Below are 19,753 nucleotides of genomic sequence, written 5' to 3'. Positions count from 1 at the left end.
TAGAGAAGTCACCACCAAATTGGGTGATATGAGGTCTCTCTGAAACCTTGACAAGAGCAATTTCAGTGAGTTGGGTGGGGTGGGGGGTGGGGGACGATGACCAAACACTGGACAAGTTTGAGGAAAACATGGGATGTGGGCAAGTGGAGATAGATAGCAAGTATAGAGAGGCCTTTTTTGAGAAGTTTTGCTGCAAAATGAATGGGTCAAAACCCCAGATGTCCATTGCAGGCTCATGACCTTCAAAGTTCCTTCCAAGCTTGAGAATCTTTGACTTAATGAAGTACCTACTATGTGTCAGCTCATTCCTTGTCTGCAGTGCTGATGAGCAATTTCTCCTGATAACTCATGAGGAACCTGGATGAAGAACAAGAGAAATCCATATCTAGAGCTTCAAGAAAAAAGAAAAATGAGAAAGAAAGTTTGCAGCTACCCAGAGGCAAGTATAGATTTTCAAATGGTTTCTCCATGTTGTAGGAAGACCTGCAAACGCATCAAGCAAGCAGTTTCATTTCTGCTGGGTGTGCACGCAAGCTCTTCCTTCCACACTTGCCCAAGGAAGCTTGTTCATGCCAACTTCGGAAATTTGCTGCCAAATATAAATGTGCGACCCAAAGAATAAGCAGATTTCTGTAATTGGGACACAAATGCGTCTTGTAGAAGGATACAAAGTATCATTTTTGTTTCAGAAATGTGTTACTTTTTTCTGGAAAACATTTAGGTTCCCATGACAAATATCTAGGACTATACATACTCATGCACATAGAACCTACTGTTATTTAAAAAAATACAGTTTGGGGATGCCTGGGTGGCTCAGCGGTTGAGCGTCTGCCTTCGGCCCAGGGCGTGATCCCAGGATCCGGGATCGAGTCCCGCATCGGGCTCCTTGCAAAGAGCCTGCTTCTCTCTCTGCCTGTGTCTCTGCGCCTCTCTCTCTCTCATAAATAAATAAAATCTAAAAAAATACAGTTTTAAGACTATTTCATCACAGACTGTAAGGAAGATGAGATAATTTTGTATCTAATTCTACTCCCTGATGATCTTAAAAGAAAAGACATCATCGGACTCTAAAGTCTGAGCTCTGAACCATTTGCTACTCTGTTTTATAGAGGTGCAGGCTGGCCCCTTAGGTTGCCAGTCTTCCTGGATCTATAAAAAGGTGTATATATAATCATAACAGGAGTCATATTTCTCTTTTCCCATGAACTAGTTTAGAATCCCAGATCTGCTGCTTATGAAGCTGTGCAACCCTGAGTCTTTAACCTCTGTGAGCCACGATTGCCTTATTTGCCAACTGGCAATAGTAGATCTACTCTGCTGTTATGTATTAAGCAGGCTAATGTAGGGGCACCTGGGTGGCTCGTCAGTTAAATGTCTGGTCATGATTCTGGGGTCCTGGGATTAAGCCCCTTGTCAAGCTCTCTGCTCTGTGGGGAGTCTGCTTCTCCCTCTGCCCCTCCTCTCTGTTCATGTTCTTTCTTTCTCTCTCTCTCTCAAATAAATAAATAAATACTTTTAAAAATTAGGCTAATGTAAATAAAGGTCTGTGTACCTATTCTGAGTACAACAAATGGTAGCCATCATGAAGAGTAATATCTATGAGTATACCTAATCCTTATTTAAAAGGCCAACTTACCTCATCACGTTCTGAGAAGGGTCCCAGATCCCCTGGGTTATCCCCTTCCATGATCTTGATTGTCTATCTGTTTGGAAATCATCTTGATGCTTTGGTAATCCCATAGTTAGTAGTTTGCAGCCTGCGTTTCAATGTTCCCAAAGCCTCAGACTGCACGGGAGGGGGAAAGGTTCTATCCCCAAGCCCCACACATCTCTGAGTCAGCTTCCTTAAAAGATTCTAATGAAGAGTGACAACAGGGCTGGGTGATCATCTTTTTCACCTGACTTTTGCTAGTGAAACAAATCCATCTACATATAAACACTCAGGCTTTGGGAGACAAGACACTCCAGTGAAAGGGTCCGTTGCATTGGCCCTGACCTGACTATGGAGGCCGGCTATCTTGAGTATTCCCTCTTCTTGGACTTGAAACAGCTGTAGAGGTTATGTCAGATCTTAGGGATATTTCCATTTCTTTATATTTTGTTTTTTTGAGGGGATGAGGAGGAGAGCTTTCAATTACCATTCACAAATGATAGCTGATGCTTTCTGTGCTCACATTCCCCCAGACCCTCTGGGATTCCAGCTACAGCCAGGGTGGACATTCTCCACACACACTGGCAGTGCCTACCTCAAGTACTGGTAGAGTTCCTCAACTTCTCCACTGCAGGGTTTGTTTCCAGCTTTGGTAGTTTCCTTAGCCCTTATGCAGTCAGCCCCAAGCATGCAGACAATTAGTACTCCCAGGGCAGCCTCAACCATTGGAGGGATGGAACAGGCCCTAGTCTCTGGTTCTGCAGAGGCACAACTCTGGAGGGTATTCTCTCCCAGTTCCTCAAAGGGTCCCCAGGAAGAGTGAGCCCAGTTGGCCACAACAATAACCAGTGGATTAACACATCCCTCACTGGCTTTTTTCTCCTCTTACCCTTCCCGCTCCCTCCCAAGAAGGCCACCTGGACCCAAGACCCAAGTCTCTCTAAGGTTTGGTTTTGCAGAAAACCTAAACTAAGACTTGCATGGAGGAGCAGGTTGGGAGTTTGTTTTTCTTTAACACAAAGACAAAGGGGCTCCTTTGTTTGATAAATAACAAAAAGGGAAGCTGCCACTATTGGGAAGGGGACCGTCCTGGAAGCTGAGAAGTGGAACTCATTTGTAACCACTGGTAACAAAGTTAGCTAAGCCTTCAAGTTGACTGCTAATATAGGCCAGGATCTGTTGGTGGCTGGGGGAGAAGCAGTCTGGCTGATTCTGGGTGTGGAAGTATTTCTTCTTCCCCCATCACAGTGCTGGGGGCTGGAGGCAGAATGTATGAATGGGAAAAGGCTGTGGGTTGAGACAGAGACAAATATCCAAAGCAGAGAATGGAGGCCTGGGAAGCTGGAATCAAGGCTCCAGAGTCAGAGAACAAAGAAGGTGAAGCAGATTTGTGAAGTGAAGGTGGTCTAGATTAATTGCAGGGACCAAGGTTAAAAGGTTCTATCCCATCCCAATATTTGTGTGAGATGCCACCAGGGACCTAATAATCCAATGGCTATAAGAACACCTTCCCTGGCTGTGGGTGTTTCTGTATGGGAGGAAAAGAAAAGGAAATGAAAGAGGAGACAGGGATGAAAGGCAGTTGGGCCCAACAGATGCCCGGATCCCAAGGGCATGATTTTAACCCACAGGTAAGGAAGAGTAAAAGAAAAGGTTTCCATGAGCAAAGGGGATTTCCAAGAACAATCAACAAGAACTGAGAACTCAGTCACCTGCCTTCCTTCCTGCTGATTTTATAAGGTTGCTTTTTCATTTGGATACGTGGGTCTACTAAGACAATGTAGGGTTTCTGAGGAGAGAAATAGTTTTCCAGGTGTTACAGCTGGGCAATTTTAGTTCCACAAGAAGGCTGGGTGGTCAGCTACAAGTGTGAAAGTGGAATAAATCAGATTCTCTGTAATTAGAGACAGCAGATCAGAACACATTGATGCATCTGCAGAATAAGAATTTTGACAGTACTTGAGATGGCTGTATTATCCCAAAGTGGACAGCCTCTATCCCTACCCCCAATCAAACCCACCCACACAAGCCCACCTGAGACTCTCCCAAACTGTAGGTCTTCATCTGTGCTGCCAGAATTCTACATGGCTGCTGGTAGCTGTAATTCAATAATTATCATTACCAGACAGACCTCTTACTGTAGATCATCCCAGCTGTTCCTTTGTGAGGACAGGACACAGTTTCCTGATAAAGGTCGTAACCTTTCATCTCAACTAAATTCTTGTTTTGATTCCTGGTCTCGAGTGGCTCTGCAATGCTAATTTCCAACACGGCTGTATGTGTGGACCATGGGGACTTAGTCACCAGGACCTAAAAACGAAACCCATTGAGTGAGTACATTAAAAAATTCCTCAGGATCATATGAAAAATTAATTTATAAAAAAGTGAGGAGCACTGAAATCAGTGTGCTTTCACAGAACAATTCAACAATTCAAACTTTACATGTTTTTTTTTTTTTTTAATTAGCAGTGGATGTTTCCATAAAACCGTTCCCTCTTTACAATTCATATGAGGTCTTTGGATTATCATCAACAGCTGAGTGCCTCTAGGCCTTTGCTGTCCACCTGTGGCTCCTGAGTACTTGAAATGTGCTGGATTGAGGTGGGCTATGAGAGACCCACATCAGCTTTTGAGGATTTAGCATAAAAAATAAATGTAGAACATCTCATTAGTAAATTCTTTATACCGATTACATGCTGTAATGATAATATTTTGACATACTGAGTTAAAGAAAATATTTAAACTGATTTCACCTGTTTCTTTTTATATTTTAATGTGTCTCCTAGAAAACTCTTAGAAGTCCAGGTGTGTGGCTCCCACTATATTTCTATTGGATGGTCCTGCTCTAGCCTGTCTGGTGGGGGCAGGTGGGGGGTGTGGCTGGAGGACAGTCTCTTAGAAGGGGGGTCAGGAGTCTGCGCTTGAAGTTCCTTTACAAAGCAAAATCAGTTTTGCCCTACATCCCCTACATTGTGTGTTTGGGGAGGTTTATTTGGGGGGCTCTTGGAGGTTATTTGTGAGGGAAGGGGCTTTTCTATCCCACAGTCACCAGAAATTGTTTGGCTGACATTTCCTTGCATTTTAGAAACATGTGGCAGTGTATCGAACAGTTTTATGATATGATTTGCATATCATAAAACTCATAATTTGAGGAGTTTAACCACACTTACTATCACCATAATCCAATTTTAAGACAATTCCATCACCCTGAAAATTTTTCTCATGCCCATTTCGATACAATCCCTAGTCCCAGCCCCCACTAGGTAACCACTGATCTGCTTTCTCTCGATGTAGTTTTGACGTTTTGGGTTTTTTTTTTTTTTTTTAATTTCATATAAATGGTATCATATAATAGGTGGTCTTGTGTGTCTGGCTTCCCTAGCATATAGTTTTTGAAGCTCATCCATGTTCACAGTGCTTCTCTTACTAACTTACTAACTTCCCTCCCCTCTTTTTTGCCTACTTTTAGAGGAAACAAATGGGTGGCAGAAAATCTGGGGGAAATTCCTCTGTAACTGATCCTGGAAAAGTTGCCAAGGCTAAGAAAAAGCTCGCTAAAAATTTCATGTCACACTGGGATTTGATTATAGGACTCTGCAGATCTCTCTTCTGTTTTTAAAAAGAAGATTGACTGTATTGGCAAAACAATATTCATTTCCCCATTTTACCTTCCTGTTCTTGTCTATAAACTTACATAACTTACATATCCTTGTACTCATAGTGTAGATAAAGATGTGGCATTCTATATTTTCTTTACCATCAAATACATTTTCTAAATGATGATGACAGATTTATTCTCCAGAATCCACACTCTCTCACCTGGAAACTGAGCAGATGTAACTGATTTTTATGGAAGTTAACACTCTGACAGTCATTCATGTATTCAAAGAAGTGCAAGCTCTCATGGTGCTACTTATACTGAAATCTAACCAGATGAATCTAACAGCCCACGGTCCTAAGATTTTGCAGTGCAAGTCACGGTGTTTGTTTAACAGACAACAGCTAAAGAGAAACACTCCAGAACTGTTTTCTTGGCTAATAAGCAGGTACCAAAATAATGTATATCTTCTGACACTGCCCCCCCCCCAAATCACTGAAAAGTTTACCCGTGATAATATGTGGACTTGGAAGAGTGGGTGGTGAGAACTTCTGATAAACACACCCTTAAAGACTGAATCACACACAAGCTGCTACAGGAACCACCCGTGAAAATCACAGACTGTGACAAGTGTGGGGGAGGGGGGTAGAAGTTGAAAGACTAGGCTGAGGTTAAATCCCTTTCAATCACATTTTTAATCAGATAAAGTAAAAATGAAACTGTTTCACGTCTTCTTATGCTTACTGTGGCAGGTGTGTTTAACTCACCCATTCAACTGAGGCAGACGTTGTTAGAAGACAATCCAGCACAGTGGCTTCCTCCCTCAGGCACCTCTGTGTCTATGCTTGCAGGCTTTTTCTGCCCCCGGCAGCATGCTGGGCCCACAGTCAAGATGGGCCAGGAGGGCTGGGGAGTGGCACTCCCAGGACAACCCTCAGGAGATGAGGATAAATCCACCAGCCCCCTCAGCCCTGCTGGGACAGTTGGAGGTGTGTTCTACACAGCCTTTCAGAGGGGCCCTTGCAGCAGGATTGAGACCCTGCGGGCCTCCAAGGTAACCTATGCGGTTGGATTTTCTCCCTTCCCCTGCTCACTTCCCCACTTTCTCGCTCTGCTTCCCAGGATCACTTCCAAATATACTACTTGCCTCAAATCCTTTGCCTCAGAGTCCACTTTTGAGGGGGAGTCCAACTAAAACATCTACTAAAATTTTGGGTAAGTATAGACTTCAAAGGGATTCTATTACTATTTTTAGCAGAATTTTCTGGGTCATCTTTAAGAAGACCCAGGGAAAAGTAATCGAAATAATGAAAGTTGTACCAAATAGTGGGTTACCTCTCTAGTATCACCTGAGGTTATCGTGTCTCTCAAGCGATACTATAAACACACTGTAGTTTGGACCCACGCAGACAGGGAACTGGATACTGTGCTAACACTTCATGCACATTAGCTGCTTTCATTTTCACAACAACCCCATGATATAAGTACTGTTATTGTCCTTTTACAGAGAAGGAAACTGGGAGATTCAAGTAATTTGGTCCAAGTAACACAGCTAGAAAAGATGGAGTTGGGATTCCAGCCCAGGCAGCCTGGTTCCAGATTCCCCAGAGAATAGCTACTGACATAGCCCTGAGTATATGAGAGGTGTTTGACAAATTCTTGCTTGAAAATAAATAAAATCTTTTTTAAATGGGGGGAGGGGCTGGGTTGTTCCAACAACCTGGGTTGTTCAGTCCATTGAGTGCCCGACTCTTGATTTCGGCTCAGGCTGATCTCAGGGTCATGAGATCCAGCCCCATGTAGGGCTCTGCACTCGACAGAGAGTCTGCTTGTTTCTCTCTCTCTCTCTCTCTCTCTCTCTCTCTCTCTCACACACACACACACACACACATACACACACACAAATAAAGTTTAAAAATCTAAAAAAAAATGCACGCTTGATCAGAGAATTACCACAAGTAGAGAAAGGAAAGGAAATGGTCTACTAATATCTTCAAATGTTCGAAGGCTTTGATCTATAAACTCCTGTGGTGGTTTGGTGAAGTCCGTGGAGTCTTTCCCAGAAAAATTTTTTGTAAGTACATAAAACACAGAGGACTACAGAGAGGAAATCAATTATACTGAAATGCATTTGTCAAAATGCTACCCCAAATTGTGATATGGCAATCTATGCAAACCTAAAACACAGGTTTGATAATATTTCTCACCAATTCTGAACTTCTCAGTGCCTGCCCTCCATTGTCCCCCAAATAAAATCTAGGACACCCAAGATGGCATTCAAGTCCTATGTGATCTGAATCTAATAATTTCCCATACTTAATGGGAGGTGCCTCCCATGTTCCTTACACTCAGCCACAGCGAATTCTCTGCTTCCCCAAAGCACCCTTGCACTTCCAAGGACTCCCTGTTTCCTCTCTTGGGAATGAGTGACAGCCTGAAGGCCAAGTCCTTCTCCCTCAGCTTCTTTGCAAAGTCTTCCATGATAGTCCCCTCTCCCAGGTGAAATGAACCATCACTCCCCCTCCCTCTGAGTCCCATTACTCTTTCCACATGCCTCCACTCTAGCAGAGTGAACACATTATGATTATTGTGGACATATTTTAAGGCCTACGACATGAACACTATCTTATTAATCCTAGGCAGTGCCTGGCAGCGTATCTAGCCCAAGATGAGAGTTCAGTGAACGTTGGCTAAGACTGATTTGAGGATGGGACATGGGTAGTTCACTTGACACAAGTTTGAGACTTGTATGGAGTACCTCAGTATTTCCCACCAAAGATCATGGATATTTGGGAGTCTGGGAACAAAGTTTGAAGCAGGCCCACTGAAATCATGAAATTTCCTCAAGGACTTGTATTATCTTAAAATTTCATGTAAAACTGGCTCTCTCTTGCATAATACATTAACATTTGTTATCAAGGCTTAAGTAAAAATAGCTCAAATTTTTAAGTTAAGTAGACATTCCTAAAGAAATCTGGCTTCTCTCTCATGTGGCTTCTTATACTCTCCGGCCTGCCAATGAACCTATGGGTACAGATACCAAGGTGGAGAGGCAGGGAGCTAGAAGGCTCCTTTTCCTGACCCCATAGGTGAGGGCACCATCAGGCTGATTTGGCCTGGAAGTCCCAGAAGCCTCCACCCCACTCCCCATTCCCCCAGGCAGCTGGATGCTACTAAGTACATGGCATGAGGCGCACCTTGCCTCCCAGCAAACATTTCAGAGGAGTAATTATTCAGCCACCTATCCGGTTTCTAATCTTTCTCCAGCGCCTTTTAGGGATGACTCGTTCTGTGAAGTGGAACATTTTGTTGGGTTTTTCCAGGATGTCCCTTTCTTTGCATTTGTTACTGTTTTCGGGATTCTTTTGTTGCCGGTGTGATTTTATCATTTGTGACCTGTGACCTCCTTTCTTCCTTTATGGGGCACACTTTTCTTTGACTGAGGAGAGCCTAAACATGTCTCCAAGTTCTTCCTTTCTATTTAAGTTTGATCTATGTCTTTAAACCATGGAGTGGAGAAAGCATGGACCTTTGAGTCAGGCAGAGCTGGTTTCAACTTTAGTTCTGCAACTCCCTGACCTAACAGCATGCATTCGGTAAAACCTGGTGCAGAGTAAATATTCAACAAATGTGAATTTTCATTTCCTTCCTTTTACTAGAGAGAGACGGTATCTCGTTCTGTGTTCTGAAAACCTGGCTGGTGTTGGTGCCTCATAAAGAACCAGTTGCAATAAAATCCAAGAGCTTAAAATTAGCACCATTCTTTGCTAGAAGCAAAATTAGCTTAAAATGAACTGTGCTTAAAACAAGTCATGGTGGTGGAGCACCTGGCTGCCTCAGTTGGAAGAGCGTGTGACTCTTGGTCTTGGGATTGTGAGTTCTAGCCTCAATAGGGGGTAGAGGTTATTAAAAAAATAAACTTTAAAATAATAATAACGATAAGAAGTCATGGTGGCTGTGGTACAGATGACCACTCCCTGTGGGGGTTGGGGTCTCCACCTTTGGCTTACCCAGCATGGAGATTTGACAGATGTCTATTGACTGAGTGAGTGAATAAATAAACAAAGGAATGAGTGAACACATCCCTCCAGGATGATGGATTTGAGATGAATAACTAAATTAGGTCAAAGTAACTCAATAATTTATAATATGTGAAAGAGATCCACCACATGGGGATGGGGGGAGGGGCGTGAGAGGGTGACAAATCCTCCAGGCATTCAAGCATGCCATCGGTGCCAGAGCAGGTGGGCTCAGGAGGCAACTGGCTTACAGGGGTTCATTGTTAGGGTGGTCAGGAGTTCCCAGGGAAGGCATGAGGAGGGGGTGCCCTCTGATGACTGCTGTTTGAGCATAAATACATATGGGTTTTTTTCTGGCACATAATTGCTGTGTTTCTGGGTTGCAGCGGCAGGTTGTGACTACAGGGCTATCTTGGAGGAAGGACCTCAGATGACTAAGCTGGGCTTTGCATCACCAGCTGTTTTCCTGCCTTGGATGCCTCTGGCCTCAGCAAAAGCCTCCCTGCCTGTCTCCTGTCCCCAACGTCGTCCTGGCACAGTTCTCACAGCCCGGCCACGGCCACGGTGACCTCTCCAGATCAGATCTTAGGAACCTCCCTCCTTAATACTTCCCATTCCTATTTCCATTGGGAAAAAACGTCCCAGCCCCTGTGTGCACAGCCTGTGTCGACCCCTCAGATGCCTGCCCTTACCGTATGCAGCCACTTGGGGCTTCCATGCTCCATGGTTTGCCAAGTCCATGGACATCTCACCAAGGGCCTTTCCATTTGCCCTTCCCTCCGTCTGGAAAGCTCCTCCTGCTCTCCACAGGCTGGCTTTTCTTCCTGCTCAGCTCTCCAATCTTCCCATTCTCTGTGTCCTTCCCAGACTTTCTGAGCTAAGTAGCTCTCTCCCGTCCTCCCTACTTCTCTACATGCTTATTTTCTCCATGTCACTTAGGACTACCTAAAATCATCTTGTTAGTTTATCTTTTAGGGCTGATTTTTTTCCCCCACCCATTTTCTCTTCCCCTAATAGAATGTAGGGCTTAGGGGTTCAGATCTATCTGTCCCCAGCACAAAGTGGCCATAATAGGTGCTCAATAATTATTTGTTAGATGAATAAATAAATAAAATCCATTCCATGGAGAATAAACAAGCTCACGTAGCACAATCTCTGCCAACTTCTCACCATTGTTTGCTAGAAAGGGGGGTGGTACCATTGCTACAAGGAGGAGACAGAAGTGTCTAGAGGAGGGAGCTTACAGGCTGCCACAGTGCTCTCCCAGGAACCCAACCTCTGAGTGACAATGACCCTGCACAACACAATTGCTCCCAGCAGTTCTTTAGGAATCCTTGAAACCTTAGTAACCCTGAAGAGCTGGCAAATCTGGAAGCTGTCGATGACCCCAAGGCTCCACAATCCTGCTACAACACCCAGAAAATGGATTTGTTTGGTCACTGTCATCACAGCTGACATGTGACATGCATCATCACAGCTGAACACTGGTTTGGATTCCTGTCCTAGTCAGTCCCCTTGGGTCAGAGTAATGATGTTGCTCAGGAATAGTTCAGCAGCAGCGAAATGGACTCTGGGTATCTAATCAAAATGGGGATTTACTAAAAACTATGAGAGGCTCATGGTTCCAGAAGGAGGGACTGGCATGATTAAGTCAAGGAAGTAAGGAAATGCAAGGCAAAGCAGGTGAGCCACAGGGCACAGGGCACTGGAATGCAAGCCAGCAACAGTGCGGGGGCAGGAAGCCCATCCCGTTTCCCAGGCACAGGAGGTGGGCCCCTGCCTTCTCTCTTCCGCTCCTTTCAGGGTTGAGAAAGGGCAAACTTGTCTGAGGCAGGATATCCACAGATGAAGAAAGCGGTGTACTTTCCCCTGCCAGCTCTGCCTGTTGAAAAATGAAGAGGTGACGACAACACCTCCGTCATTCACCTCCAAATGACACGATTAAGCCTCGGCCTTGCCAGGACTACAGGGCAAAGTGGCCCCAGCAAGTCTGGGCTAGGCCTGAGCTGGCAACAAAGCATGTGTCACAAAGTCACATGCCTGTGGGGACCGGGGGTCAGGGAGACATGTAAAGCCAGCCAGGTGAGCGACAATATGGAGAGATGATGCCTCTGCCAAGTGGAGATCAAGCGCCCCCAAGGCATCCCACCCTGAGTGTGTTTGTGGTATGTTATGGTGGTTTTTCTCTGTAACGTAGTGATGGAACAGATTCATTGGTGGCTTTCCTAATGTCGAATCAACCTCTAGTCATGTGTGAGGCAGCTTGTGAGGGACAACTGTTTAATTTTCAGCGTTTTCAAGTTTTATCATTACTGAATGTTATTTTTAATCCTAGATGAAATTGGTCTGTAGCTCTTTTCTATTTGGAGGGTATGTTGTTTGTCACCTTTCATGTTTCTCTATGGCCCAGGTTAAATCTCTGATTATTAATCATATGAGGAGTATTTTAAAATGCAGATACCCAAGCCATGGACCTGATCAATTAAATCAATTTCTGGTGAGGGGATTCAAATACCAGGATTTCTAAAAACTCCTCAAATAATTCCCATGTTCAAACAAGGTTGAGAAACACTGCCCTAGCCTAGTGCTTCTTAAATGACACAGAGCTTCATTTAGTAGATCTCCGTGGGGGATTGACACTCTACATTTCCAGTGAGCTGCCAGTGATGCTGATGCTGCTAGGCCATAGACCACACTTCATGTAGCCAAGATTTTGAATCACATTGTGATTATCTGTGTTCCAAAGGTTAGATAAGATTCAGCTATGCGGCCATTTCATCCAAATGTCTTTTCAACATCAAATCTCATTACCTTTCTAATCTCTTCTATAGTCATTGATTTACTTATATCTTCCACTTTTTCCTGTGTCACTTTTGGTATTTTGCATTTTTCAAGAAATCTATTTTTTCTATGTTTTCAAATTTACTGCCACACCCTTACATTTAATAGCCCCTTATTATTTTAAGCTCTTCTGTATCTGTAATTACAACAATTCAGATTCAAAAGTTTAAAAAATATTAAGCCGATCAACCCAACACCTGTGCCTGACTGATCTTTGGCCCTCCAATTTGAGATCCTGCCAAAGAACTCCAATTACTCCATCATTTCTCTGGCTTTTAAGTTGTTGCTGACTCTAGAAGATTCCATTAAAATAGTTACTGAAGAGGTAATCTCAGAAACAATTCCAGAACTAGTTATAGTTAACAACCTTGAAATTCAATCACTTTATATTACAGATGGGGAAATGAGGTCCATGAAGGTGTATGACTTACTTACTTGTACTGGAAAGATTAAAATTAGAACCCAGGATGTCCAGGAACCCAGTTGGGGATAGGAGATACTGCATCCTTAGCTTGGTTCCTACAATTCAACAATTCAAGAGCAGTCACCAAATGTGAATGATGTATAATGCTTGGTGTTTATCTGGCATTCAAAGCCTTTGATATTCAGACCACTTTTGTCACATTCACACCATTCTATGGTCCTGAAGAGAAAGTGATGTTATTAAGGAACAAATGCCTGGGGCACCTGGGTGGCTCAATTGGTTAAGCATCTACCTTCAGCTCAGGTCGTGATCCTACAGTCCTGGGATCAAGCCCCAAATTAGGGTCCCTGCTCAAGCAGGGAGTCTGCTTCTCCCTCTCCTGTCCACTCCCGTGCTCTCTCTCTCACTCTACTCTCTCTCCAATAAATAAAAAACTTTAAAAAAGAAAAGAAACCAATGACTAGAACTGTTTGTGGGAACATAACATGGTACAGCTGCTGTGGAAAACGGTATGGTGATTCCTCAAAGAATTTGAAAATATAACTGTAATATTATTCCACTTCTGGGTATATATCTAAAATACATGAAAGTAGAGTCTCAAAGAGATACTGCATGTCCATGTGCATAGTAGCATTATTCCCAACAGCCAAAACGTGGAAGCAGCCCAAGTATCCACTGACACATGAACGGATAAGCAAAATGTGATATGTACATACAATGGAATATTATTCAGCCTTAACAAGGAAGGAAATTCTGACATATGTGCCACCCAAAGGCAAAGGGGAGGATTTTGTCTCAGAGCCCATGAGTAGGAACTGTTGCCACCCATTCATCTGAAGTATTGCTGCTGTTAAAACTGTCTCTCCCACTGAGCAGAAAGCCAAAGCCCACCTGCTCATGTCATTGAAACTGCTATCAAAGCTGCTGAAGGCCTCGGTTACCCTAGCCACCACTGTTGCCCTCACCCCAGGACCCCACCAGTGCACAGCCTGCATCCACCTACTGCAGCTGCTGTGAATGTCACAATCGGGGTTGGGGGAAACAGGGGGGAGGCTCTTCTCCCCTGCTCCTGCCCTCCAACCAAGTCACACAAGTGCCCTGCACCAGCAACACCTAACTGACACGGGACCCAGCTGGCAAGGAAGTTTGGAAAATGCAGTTTCCAGGCCACCAGCCACGGAGACACAGAAAAGAATGTGGAAAGGCAGGAATGAGGCTGAAGGGCCACAGACAATATCCGGGTATAGCTACCAAGAGGCAGTGGTGAGGCAAAAAGGTGGGATCTGAAAATCAAGTCTTGGAATTTAAACATGTCTCACTGAGTAACAGTAATGATCAGCATCCCTGAGGTATCACCAATTCCATCTGGTGGCCCCTCTCTGATCTTTCCATAAAAACTACCTAGCTGGGGCAGCCTGGGTGGCTCAGCGGTTTAGCACCACCTTCGGCCCAGGGTGTGATCCTGGAGACCTAGGATCGAGTCCCACCTCAGGCTTCCTGCAGGGAGCCTGCTTCTCCCTCTGCCTATGTCTCTGCCTCTTTCTCTCTCTGTGTCTCTCAAGAATAAATAAATAAAATCTTAAAAAAAAAAAAAAAAAAAAAACCAACTACCTAGCCTGGAGGGGATTTTTCTCTGCTGGCCTGGGGGAGGGGGACAGCTAGAGGTTGCTGAGTAGTCCCTGAGGGGGCTACTGTTAAGTAGTCTTCTGTTAAGCAGAAACAGCCTAGAACCTGGAGGTCCCATTCCCCCAGGTTAGGAGCTGTGGCGTCTGCTCAGCTGCCATAGCAAAGTATCACAGGCTGGGCAGGTAGAACAACAGTCATTTTCTCACAGTCTTGGAGGTTGCAAGTCCAAGTTCAGGTGCAGACAGTTTGGCTTCTCCTGAGACCTCTCACCCTGGCTTGCAGACAGCCACCTTCCCACTGTGTCCTCAGATGCCTTTCATTATCTCTGCTCATACTGTCTTTCTCTTTATCTCTGCTCATCTCTGTCTTTCTCTTCTTAGAAAGATACCACACTACTGGATTAGGGTCTACCTTTATGGCCTCATTTAACCTTAATTACCTCTTTGAAAGCTCTGGCTTCAAATACAGTCACCCTGGGGATTAGGGCTTCAAGACAAGAACCAGGAGGGGGAAGGAGCTGGGCATTATTTGATCCATAACCAAACCATTAAGGAGCCAAGTAGATATTTGCAACTCTGAGAATAAACAGACACCTGCCTTTTGAGCCCTGGTCAGGGATCTGCTGAATCACCCCCATCCCTTTACACCCAGTTAAAACTTACTTTGTCCTTCGGTTCATTTATACCCAAATATTGAGTGCTAGTACTGGAGACATGAATGTTGACGTCAGGCCCATGATTACAGCGCAGAGTGGGCAAGGTACGCTCACAGTGCTTTGGGCAAGGGTGCCCACAAGAGAGCTCCCCACCCAGGCTGTTGGTGAGAGGCAATGTAGGCAAAGATCCCAGATCCCAGGGAAGGCTTCCTGAAGGAAGAGACACTGGAGTCCTGTCCTGAAATATGAGATGAAATTATCCACTTGAGAAGGGGATTTGTTTAACTGGAGCCTATTTGCCCAAAGCCAACCAGGAGGGAGGTTAGTTTGTGTACAATGTTTCTACTTAAAGTCAGGGCCTCTGGATCAGCAGTATGGGAATCACCTGGGAGCTCCTTAGGTAGAAACAGACTCTCAGAGCCCATCCCAGACTTACTGAATCAAAATCCACAATTTAACAAGATCCCTAGAGGGTTTGTGTGAGGGTTAAAAATTGAAGAACAGAGGCACCTGGGTGGCTCAGTTGGTTAAGCATCTGCCTTCGGCTCAGGTCATGATCCTGGGGTCCTAGGATCGAGCCCCATGTCCAACTCCCTGGCTAGCAAGGAGCCTGCTTCTCCCTCTCCCTCCCGCTCTGCCTACCACTCCCCTTGCTTGTGTGCATGCTCTCCCTCTCTCTCTCTCAAATAAAATCCTTACAAAAATAAAGCAAAATTTGGGAAATACTGATCAAATATAAAACTGTTGCTCACAGATGGAAAAACCAAGGCCCAGAGAAGGAAATGATCCTTCTAAGATGACACAGCATTTGGACAACAATAAAAAAGTCCCAAATCTAAGCACCTGCCCCTGACTTGCAGTCTTTCTTCCAAGGACTGACATATCTGCCAGTTCACCTGAAATTCTGACATCATATTAGGATACTGACTTTTCTGCTCAATGAGCCCTTGGAAGGCTCATTAGTAGCTGTAATTCATCAGGTAAGAACTTGGGGGGGGGGGCAACATTTCACCTCTGATGATGCTGTTCTGCCTCCAGTTTGGGATGGTCTTGACTGCTTTCTGTCAGGCTCCCACCACGTCTGTGTTTTCCCGGGAGCTCACCTGCCAACAGGATTGCCGCTTCTGCCTAGAAGATACTCCGTTCATCCTAGTGCCTGGGTCTCCAGTGACAATCTCAGGTAGCCCTGTGCTCACATCTTCCATAAATATATGTGTGTGTTCATTTTCCTGGTTTATTTCTGTCTATGGTAGCCACTGCCACTAGTCTGGCTCAGGGACTTGGCAATCCTTGAACTTGGTTCACGGTGCTTTGAGACTCTTAGTGCCCCTACGCACACCACAAAAGCAAATGCAAATACTTCTTGAAGGACGATACTTTCAATATAGGCCTCAAATAATTCAACGAGGTAGATCAACAAGGCAGCTCTGTTGACATCTTTGGGAACAGGAAACTATAGCAAGTGATAAAATCTTCCCGGAACGAAGTAGAACTTCTAGAGACAAAATGCCACAACCAAAATACATACACATATGCCTACTAACCTTAATGGATAAGTTTAACAGCAAAAGAAATACAACTAAAGATGGAATTAAGGAATTGGAAGACAGCCCTGAAGAAATTATTCAGAGCATCATTCCAAGAGATAAAAAGATGGAAAATGCAGGGGCACATGGCTGATTCAGTTGGAGGAGCAGGTGACTCTTGATCTTGGGGTCATAAGTTTGGGCCCCTCACTGGGTATAGAGGTTACTTAAACAAATCAAAACTTTTCGAAATGTTTAAGAAAAAAAGATGGAAAAGGCAGAAGGGAAGTGACATAGAAAATATATTTATTTTTATTTTTTAAGATTTTATTTATTTATTCACGAGATACACACAGAGAGAGGAAGAGACATAGGCAGAGGGAGAAGCAGGCTCCATGCAGGGAGCCTGATGTGGAATTCGATCCTGGATCCCAGGATCACGCCCTGAGCGAAAGGCAGATGCTCAACCTCTGAGCCACTCAGGCATCCCAGAAAATATATTTTAAAAGTCTAACATACATTTTATCAGAGACTCAGAGGGAGGAGTGAGAGGGAAGCGGGCTGTGGCAATCCTGAAGATGTAGTGAACGTCTGAAAAGATGACCTTTCTAGCACTGAGCACAAGTAAAGGGTCTACTGAAAAGAAACAGTAGTCTCCACGGGTGTGCCTGGTGGAGGCTCTCTCCTCCCTGGAATTGGAGCAGCAGAATCCAAGCGCTGAGTTCCACTTCCAGCCTCATCCTTGGCTACCATATCTCCCTCCCCCACAGTTGTCTTTTTTCTTTCTTTCTTTCTTTCTTTCTTTCTTTCTTTCTTTCTTTCTTTCTTTCTTTCTTTCTTTCTTTCTTTCGTTTCATCTGTGTCTAGCAGGTCTTTACATGTGAAAAATTTTAAAGATCCAGGGTTTACTTTGGATTTTACACACATGGCAGACAGTCTCTAGGCAAAAATACATAGTTCGATGAATAAGAAAGTGTCTTCTTGGGAAGCCCGGGTGGCTCAGCGGTTTAGCTCCGCCTTCAGCCCAGGGCATGATCCTGGAGTCCTGGGATCAAGTCCCACATCAGGATCGAGTCCTGCATCGGGCTCCCTGCATGGAGCCGGCTTCTCTCTCTGCCTGTGTCTCTGCCTCTCTCTCTCTCTCTGTGCCTCTCATGAATAAATAAACAAAAATCTTTTTTTTTTTTAAAGTGTCTTCTTTATTCTGGCATTGTTGATATAAGCAACATCTAGGACAGAAAACAAATCCTTTGGAACCTGAGGGGTAGGCCTGCTGCCAATGATTGTGTGGTGTGTGCACTGCACAAAGGTACCGGTTAGAAGACTGGGACCTAAAAACCAGCTGTGGCTCTGCTGGCCAAGCTGTGTACCCTGGGGACCATGTCTGCCAGAAGACACCTTCCACACAAAGGGACTGCACCAGGCTATAGTCAAGCTGCATTTGCCCGGAGCAGAACTGTTTTCTATGTTTCATAAAAGTACCCATTCATTCATGGGGTTCCACCAAACTGTCCAGAGAAGTATCTAATAAAAGATGAATCACAAAATATATAAAGAACTTATACAACTCAACACCAAAAAGCCAAATATTCCAATTAAAAAAATGGGCAAAAGGGGCGCCTGGGTGGCTCAGTCAGTTAAGCGTCTACCTTTGGCTCGGTCCTGGGATCGAGCCCCTGCTAAGCAGGGAGTCTGCTTCCCCCTCTGACCCTCTTCCCCACTCATGTTCTCTCTCTCTCTCTCTCAAATAAATAAATCTTTAAATAAATAAACATTCTTAAAAACTAAAAATGGGCAGAAGACATGAACATTTTTCCAAAGAAGATATACAGATGGCCAATAGACAAAAGATGTTCAAAATCACTCTTTATCAAGGAAATTAAAATCACAAATACAATGAGATATTATGTGCCAAAATGATTAAAATAAAAAACAGAGGAAGAAAAAAGTGTTGATGAGTTTCTGGAGAAAAAGGAACTCTCATGCACTGTTGGTAGAGATACAAACTGCTGCAGACACTGTGGAAAACAGTAAGGAGGTCCCTCAAAAAGTTAAAATCAGAATTATTCTATGATCCAGTAATGACACTACTGGGTATTTACTCCCAAAATATGAAAACACTAATTCAAAGGGATACATGCTGGGATCCCTGGGTGGCGCAGCGGTTTGGCGCCTGCCTTTGGCCCAGGGCGCAATCCTGGAGACCCGGGATCGAATCCCACGTCGGGCTCCTGGTGCATGGAGCCTGCTTCTCCCTCTGCCTGTGTCTCTGCGCCTCTCTCTCTCTCTCTCTCTATCATAAATAAATAAAAATTAAAAAAAAAAAAAAAAAAAAAAAAAAAAAAAAAGGGATACATGCATCCCTATGTGTATTGCAGCTTTATTTACAATAGCCAAATTCTGGAAGCAGCCCAGATGTGTCCACTGATAGATGAATGGATTAAGATGTAGTATATGGGGCACCTGGGTGTTCAGTCAGTTAAGTGTCTGCCTTTGGCTCAGGTCATGATCCCAGGGTCTTGGGATCGAGCCCTGCATCAGGCTCCCTGCTCTCCTTCTGCCTGTTGCTCTGCCTATTTGTGCTCTCTCTCTCTCTCTGTCAAATAAAATCTTAAAAAAAAAAAAAAAGATATGTACACAGATGCGCACACACACACACACACACACACACACTGGAATACTACTCAGCCATAAAAAGAAAGAGATCTTGCCAGTTGTAACAACATGGATGGAGCTACAAAGGATGGAGCTAAGTGAAATACATGAGTCAGAAAAAGACCAATTTAGGGCCTTTGGCACAGGGGGATCCTGGGGACCTGGGATCGAGTCCCACATCCAGCTCCCTGCAAGGAGCCTGCTTCTCCCTCTGCCTGTGTCTCTGCCTCTCTCCCCCTCTCCCTCTGTTTCTCATGAATAAATAAATAAAATCTTAAAAAAAAAAAAAGACATATCGGGATGCCTGGGTGGCTCAGCAGTTTGGTGCCTGCCTTCGGCCCAGGGTGTGATCCTGGAGACCCGCGATCAAGTCCCATGTCGGGCTCCCTGCATGGACCCTGCTTCTCCCTCTCTGTCTCTCTCTCTGCCCGTGTCTCTGCCTCTCTCTGTGTGTCTCTCATGAATAAATAAATAAAATCTTTTAAAAAAGACAAATACCATATAATTTCACTAATATGTACAGTTCAAGAGACAAAACAAATGGGCAAATAGAAAGAGACAAACTAAGAAACAGACTCTTAACTATAGAGAACAAACTGATAGTTATAGGGATTAAGAGTACAGTTATCATGATGAGCACTGAGTCATGTATAGAAGTGTTGAGTCACCATATTGTATGCCTGAATATAACACTGTATGTGATTTACACTGGAATTAAAATTTAAAAATTAAAAAGAAAAGGTGAATCCATTCTCAAT

General features: G+C 44.2%; 1 long non-coding RNA gene across 1 annotated transcript in view; it reads right to left on the bottom strand.

Annotated features, from left to right (window-relative positions):
- Window positions 1-19,753, bottom strand: part of LOC111091927 — a 31,254-nt gene that overhangs the window by 2,660 nt on the left and 8,841 nt on the right. The window contains exons 3-5 of the long non-coding RNA XR_005377012.1: window positions 12,545-12,628; window positions 3,686-3,961; window positions 292-3,584 (exon numbers count right to left, since the gene is read on the bottom strand). This is a non-coding gene — a long non-coding RNA (uncharacterized LOC111091927). The remainder of the gene's footprint in view (window positions 1-291; window positions 3,585-3,685; window positions 3,962-12,544; window positions 12,629-19,753) is intronic.

This window comes from Canis lupus, chromosome 23 (assembly GCF_011100685.1).
Source record: "Canis lupus familiaris isolate Mischka breed German Shepherd chromosome 23, alternate assembly UU_Cfam_GSD_1.0, whole genome shotgun sequence".
NCBI classification, from domain to species: domain Eukaryota; kingdom Metazoa; phylum Chordata; class Mammalia; order Carnivora; family Canidae; genus Canis; species Canis lupus.
This window is presented reverse-complemented; position numbering and strand designations above follow the sequence as displayed.